The sequence below is a fragment of the Nansenia antarctica genome (assembly GCF_963989245.1).
Source record: "Nansenia antarctica genome assembly, chromosome: 2".
NCBI classification, from domain to species: Eukaryota; Metazoa; Chordata; class Actinopteri; order Argentiniformes; family Microstomatidae; genus Nansenia; species Nansenia antarctica.
Window position 1 is genome coordinate 31896564 of NC_137675.1, and position 7500 is coordinate 31904063.

Genomic DNA, 7500 nt, shown 5'->3' on the forward strand with positions numbered 1-7500 from the left:
GGGCATATGGCGGGTGTGGGGGGGAGGCAGGTACAGGGCATATGGAGGGTGTGTGGGGGGGTCTGGGGCAGATACAGGGCATATGGAGGGTGTGTGGGGGGGCAGGTACAGGGCATATGGAGGGTGTGGGGGGGGGTCTGGGGCAGGTAGAGGGCATATGGAGGGTGTGGGGGGGGGCAGGTACAGGGCATATGGAGGGTGGGGGGGGGGCAGGTACAGGGCATATGGAGGGTGTGTGGGGGGGGCAGGTACAGGGCATATGGAGGGTGGGGGGGGGGCAGGTACAGGGCATATGGAGGGTGGGGGGGGGGCAGGTACAGGGCATATGGAGGGTGTGGGGGGGGGTCTGGGGCAGGTACAGGGCATATGGAGGGTGTGGGGGGGGGTCTGGGGCAGGTACAGGGCATATGGAGGGTGTGGGGGGGGGTCTGGGGCAGGTACAGGGCATATGGAGGGTGTGGGGGGGGGTCTGGGGCAGGTACAGGGCATATGGAGGGTGTGGGGGGGGGTCTGGGGCAGGTACAGGGCATATGGAGGGTGTGGGGGGGGGCAGATACAGGGCATATGGAGGGTGTGGGGGGGGGCAGGTACAGGGCATATGGAGGGTTGGGGGGGGGCAGGTACACCTCATTGGTGGCAGGGAATTCAGTCTCAAAATAGGATATATAAATGGTTACCTTCTAGTACCTCTGGGTGGAGCCTCGGGCAGTGTGTTCAAGCTTGAGAGGAGACATTACCTCTTCTACCCAGCGTTTATGAGATGGCAGAATAACTTTCTTCTTAAGGAGTATCAGTCGTCTGGCAAGTAAGGTAGAGAATGCTATAGCCTCAGCTAGGTGAGTAAGGTAGAGAAGGCTATAGCCTCAGCTAGGTGAGTAAGGTAGAGAAGGCTATAGCCTCAGCTTGGTGGGTTGGTATTGTTACCCCCTGCGGGATTACTATGCAGTCAATGGGTTAGGAGCAGTATCTGTATTGCACATATGAAAAGGTATTAAATGTATCCCTCCAAAATGTGGTCAGTTTGGGGCAAAGCCAAAACATGTGGCTGAGGTCCACTGGGCCTGGTCTGCACCTGATGCAGGCTGGGTCTAATCCAGGGTAGAATTTGGCCAGTTTATTTGCTGACGAATGTAGTCTATGTAGAGCCTTAAACTGCAACAACCCATGTCTAATGCATATTGATGATGAGTGGATCAGTGTAACAGCAGACTGACAATCTGATTCTGATAGATCAGTTCCCAGCTCTTCTTGCCACTGCCTGGCTAAGTGATTGAGTGATGGAGAGGCGATCCTCTGAATATTCTCATATAATGCAGACACCAGACCTCCGCCAACTGGATCCATATGGAGGATCTGGAGTCGTTCATGAAAAGTGTGTTCTGATATAACTTATATAATTCTGTTACCCTGTAAATAATGAAAGAAACCTGACTGGCGGATATTAAATCGCTCCCTTAATTGTTCATAAGAAATAAAGTGTCCATCTAGAAAGAGGTCTTTCACACACTTGACACCTCTCCTATGCCATAATAGAAACGAGGAGTCTGTGAGAGATGGAGAGGAGTCTGTGAGAGATGGAGAGGAGTGTGTGAGAGATGGAGTCTGTGAGAGATAGAGAGGAGTCTGTGAGAGATGGAGTCTGTGAGAGATGGAGTCTGTGAGAGATAGAGAGGAGTCTGTGAGAGATGGAGTCTGTGAGAGATAGAGAGGAGTCTGTGAGAGATGGAGTCTGTGAGAGATAGAGATGGAGTCTGTGAGAGATGGAGTCTGTGAGAGATAGAGAGGAGTCTGTGAGAGATGGAGTCTGTGAGAGATGGAGAGGCGTCTGTGAGAGATGGAGAGGAGTCTGTGAGAGATGGAGTCTGTGAGAGATGGAGTCTGTGAGAGATGGAGAGGCGTCTGTGAGAGATGGAGAGGAGTCTGTGAGAGATGGAGAGGAGTCTGTGAGAGATGGAGAGGAGGAGAGAGAGATGGAGAGGAGTCTGTGAAAGATGGAGGGGAGTCTGTGAGAGATGGAGAGGAGGAGAGAGAGATGGAGAGGTGTCTGTGAGAGATGGAGAGGAGTCTGTGAGAGATGGAGAGGAGGAGAGAGAGATGGAGAGGTGTCTGTGAGAGATGGAGAGGAGTCTGTGAGAGATGGAGAGGAGTGTGTGAGAGATGTGAGAGATAGAGGAGTCTGTGAGAGATGTGAGAGATGTGAGAGATAGAGGAGTGTGAGAGATAGAGGAGTCTGTGAGAGATGGAGAGGAGTCTGTGAGAGATGGAGAGGACTCTGTGAGAGAAGGAGAGGAGTCTGTGACAGATGAGGAAAATGGACATTCGACAGAATCGGGGTAGTGACAAGAGCTTGGTTATGTTTAAAATGAATTAATAAAATAAACGAATAAACTGGGATATCTTTAGAGAGCCCTGGATAACTGGTCCAATGGTGTTTACTTACTTACTTAAGGGTAGTGGGAAACAAATTAGGGATCGAAGTGCCACTGGGTTAGTCGAGTGCTGCTCAAGAGACCAGATTGGGGAGTCCTCAAAATTCGAGACCCAAAAGTTAGAGACCCAAAACTTAGAGACCCAAAAGAGTACTTTGTGTACGTTGGCAGCCCAATAATAATCCAAATAGTTAGGTAAAGACAAATCACCCTCCCCCTTTTGTCTCTCCAAGTATTGTTTCCTTATCCGAGGTACATTCTATTCCAAATAAAAGTGGACGTGAACTGATTCAATTTCATAAAGAAAGATTTCGGAATAAAGACTGCGATTGCTTGAAACAAAAGTAAAAATCTAGGCATTATGGTCATTTTGACAACATTGACCGTAACCGCAAGTGACAAGGGAAGAGTTGACCAACGCCTGATGTCCTGTTTGGTCTTAATGAATGCTCTCAAAGTTATTGTCAAACAGATCCCTGTACTTATTAGTGACACATACACCCAGGTAGGTGAAGCTATGTTTGCCAACTGAAAAAGAAAAGTTCTGAAACGACATTTGACGTGCTTCATCATTTATGGGAAATCCGCTTGTTAAGTCGTGACGTGTTTCCGGGTCCAACGTTGGCTGAGGCGCTGTCTTCGAAATGCCGAAATAATAATAATAATAAATTATATTTATATAGCGCTTTTCCGAGGCTCAAATACCCTGACAATATGGAGAAAACGGGAAAGTGCTGCGTCCCTTGTTGTATGAATAGATCCGAGTCTAAAAAACGATTAAACTGTCATTCTACCTTTGTAGTTCACAGGTACTCTGGTGGAGGGAATTTCTGGTTTGGACTCGGAAATGGCTAAACGTCACTTTTGACGTCAGACTTAACAAGCGGATAGAACACTTTTAGATAAGTTTAGCTTGTATCCTGACACCGTCCCGAACTTAGTAATAAGGTCTAGACTCTAGAGCGACTTCCGGTTATGGCAAGGGGCTAAGAGGTCGCAACTTTTAAGCTCTGCTGCAATTAATCCTACAATACTAACCAGAATTATATTCAAAGTTAAGCAACCTGTTTGTAAGAACACTGGGAATTAAAAAAGCCAAAGAGCCATGAAAAAAAGTGCCAAAAGGCAGAAAATGGAATCACAAGACGACGAACATTCAGATGCGGAGGAATTAGGCAACAAGGCCATGCATGACGACCTCGAGGAAAGAGATGGCGAAATATTAGACCCAGAAAAGAATAGCAATCAAGACATCATGGAAGCCATACTGTCTCTGAAAAGTGGACTTTACAAGAAAATCTACGTCGTGCAAGCAATAATTACGGATGTAAGAAAGCAAGTACGAGAATGCACAGGGCGCATAGCCCACGTGGAGCAACGGATATCCGATGCTGAAGACAGCGTTAATGGACGATGTAGCTGTTCTTAGGCACAGAGGGAGTCGGCACACGCAGAGTCGGGTTGGGATGCGGTCCGTTTATTACCGTCACAAGACGTAAAACTCAGGTACAGCCTCAGCACACCCCCGACAGGTGTGCTGGAATTAAATAGTCAAATAATAACAACTGGCAGTGCCTGGTAAACTTCAAAGCAGCTGCTTGTCCCGCCTCCAACCCTTTCATTTGCTCGGTCACAGAGCTCGCTGGTTCCGCTGAAGTAACTTACCTCAGGGGACTCATTAGTCTCAAGGAAGAAGTCTACACATTTTTCATCCGCAAGTACTCTTGAATTAAGGCGCCATGCGCGGTGGGGGAGTATGTTATCTGGGAAACAAAGCTTCAAAAGGACCAGGCAGTGATCTGATATGACTATGCTGTTATATTCTACTGGTGTGAGTGTGGGCAATCATTTCCGGTCTATATAAAAAAAAGAATCAATCCTAGAATAGGTTTGGTGTACGGGGGAAAAAAAATATAACTGTTTGGACGTTTGAGCCTCCTTTAGCTTGGTAGCCACAAACTGAGATGGGTGTGTTCCGTGCTCACGTCCATCCTTCACTCCCGTGATGTGGATATTACAGCGACGGGATCTTGCCTCCAAATCTTCGCATCGTTCCCTCAGTGTGATCAGATCCCTTCTCATGACGCTGACGACTGCTTCCATGGACATGAGTGAGTCAGAGTGTTTACTACAGTTTTTTACGCTAAGTCGTGTGAGAAAATGAAAAGTGAAAAATAAAGTGGAAGATGCAAAGTTCAAATAAAAAAGAAAAACAGAAAGTCCAGGGCTACAATACAATAGCAATCACACCAGAAATGTCTCACTCCTGAGGGTTTTGGTCCACCCTCTGGTCTGCATCTGGTCACATCTAATGTCTTCCCTGGCAATGCATCTAGTCTATTTCATTTCATTGTATATATTCTGCTAATATTTTCTAGACATTTCAATATGATTACTGCAAATAGTGAAAATACCACCGCTCATCCGTTATCAGACTTTGCTGAGGTTCTGGAACTGAAGAGTATCAATAGAGTGCAAAATAACAGCATCTGCACACTCAAACACTGTGCAAAAAAACAGTTTATTGCAAGCTTTCTGTCATATATGATAGGAATATGATTACTGCAAAATTGCACCAAATAATTCAGTTTTGAACGTGTTCTTCACAGTTTTGAACACAGTGGTTTAACAATGAAAAAATGTGTTGCAAATACATAGTATTTTGCAAGTGGGGGAGTTTGAATGAGAGAAGTGTTATGGCATTTGGAGAACATAGTCATTGAATGCATTTTGTATGAAAGCAATGCACAAATCACAGAGAAAGAGTCACAGTTTTGTTCACATGGGTTTCTGCTCTGCTGACTGTATTGTGAAACTGTGGTTTCAGTATTGAACATGGTGACTTAGCGACCGTAAAAAACTGTAATTGCCGCCTCCAGCTCCGACCCTCTGCCTTCGGTTGCCTCGATTCTTTTATCGATCCGGTCCACGGAACTTCGTAGTCCCGTTCCAATCTGGGTGACCTTGCTCCACATGTTAGTGTTGGCGCCTTCAGCTAGGCTAGCTTCAGCATTCGCCTCCGACTCCACTTTGTTGTTTCCCTGACCTTTTTTTGGCATTTCTTTACCCTTAACTTGTGTGCCTGAACTTTTTAGGTTGATTTACGCATGGAGCTTAGCTGACGGATGTCTTTACATGGCACCACTCATACCTGACGTCTTTTTGGGTGTTTTTGTCTTTGTACAGCTGGCAGGTGGTTAAAAAGTGCAGCTCTGTTTCCACCTCATTTTGTGTGCAGTGGGTGCACGGTCTGTCTTGTCTTGGGAGCCAGGTCTGCCTGTGGTGGCCTCTCTCAATGGCCAGGCTGTGCTCACTGAGTCTGTACTTAGTCAAGGATTTCCTTAGTTTTGGATCCGTCACAGTACTTAGGTATTCTGCCACTGTGTATTCTCTGTTTAGGGCCAAATAGCGTTCTAATTTGCTCTGGTTTTTGGTTGATTCTTTCCAATTTTGGTTTAGTCTAATGGGGTTTCTGTCTGGTGGCTCTGCTTGTGTTTGTGAACAGAGTCCCAGAACCAGCTGGCTGAGGGGGCATCTCCCTAGAGTCTCTCTGTAGGTAAGGGCTTTCACACTCTCTCTCTCTCTCTCTCTCTCTCTCTCTCTCTCTCTCTCTCTCTCTCTCTCTCTCTCTCTCTCTCTCTCTCACTCTCACTCCCGCTCCCTCTCCCTCTCTTACTCTCTCTCTCTTACACACACACACACACACACACACACACACACACACACACACACACACACACACACACACACACACACACACACACACATACACACATCAAAATCATCTCCATATTCAACAGTCGAAATAACACAATCATCCACCATGCAGGGGAAGAACAATTATTCCAAACTGCTCAGTAATTCTCTCCACTTCCAAAACTGCAACTGTTGGATTATAGATTCCCCCGTGTCTGGCAAATGTATTCTTATCTAATCAACAGATCATAACAATGATATTCGCCTCAGTCTTCTTTACCAAAAAACATAATTCATTGACATTTCCATTCAGCATCGGATCAGCAAGGTTGGAATACATAATGAAAATAATAATGCTTCTTATGTCGCCCTTGGTGAGTACCATCCCACACTCAGAAGGGTCAACTGACTTAAATTCAGGTCATATTGGAAAGGACAAGCCTACTTTCTTCCTGACACGATGGGTTAGGGCGAGGGGGTAAGGTTAGGGTTGGGTTGAAGCTTAAGGGTTGGTGGTTTAATCTTTTGATTAAAAAAGTAGTTTGGTTCGAATCAGTTTTCCTTCAATCCGTCCTTTGCGGCATGGCTAGATAACACTCACACAGGAAACACACTCTCCTCAAATTACATCCTGTACTTAAACATGACATCACAGTACACATTCTCAACTGGACTTATACATGACAGTACACATTCTAATGTTACTATACATGACAGTACACATTCATAAATGTACTTATACATGACAGTACACATTCATAAATGTACTTATACATGAGAGTACTTATTCATAAATGTACTTATACATGACAGTACACATTCATAAATGTACTTATACATGAGAGTACTTATTCATAAATGTACTTATACATGACAGTACACATTCTAATGTTACTATACATGACAGTACACATTCTAATGTTACTATACATGACAGTACACATTCTCAACTGGACTTATACATGACAGTACACATTCTAATGTTACTATACATGACAGTACACATTCATAAATGTACTTATACATGACAGTACACATTCATAAATGTACTTATACATGAGAGTACTTATTCATAAATGTACTTATACATGACAGTACACATTCATAAATGTACTTATACATGACAGTACACATTCTAATGTTACTATACATGACAGTACACATTCTAATGTTACTATACATGACAGTACACATTCTAATGTTACTATACATGACAGTACACATTTCCAATCGTATGATTGAAGAAGGAGACCAGTCTGGGCACTAGACAGACTGTATATAGCGGAGAATAATGAGATCTATAACCAATCTCTAGGGAAATGTATATGGAGTGTGTGTGTGTGTGTGTGTGTGTGTGTGTGTGTGTGTGTGTGTG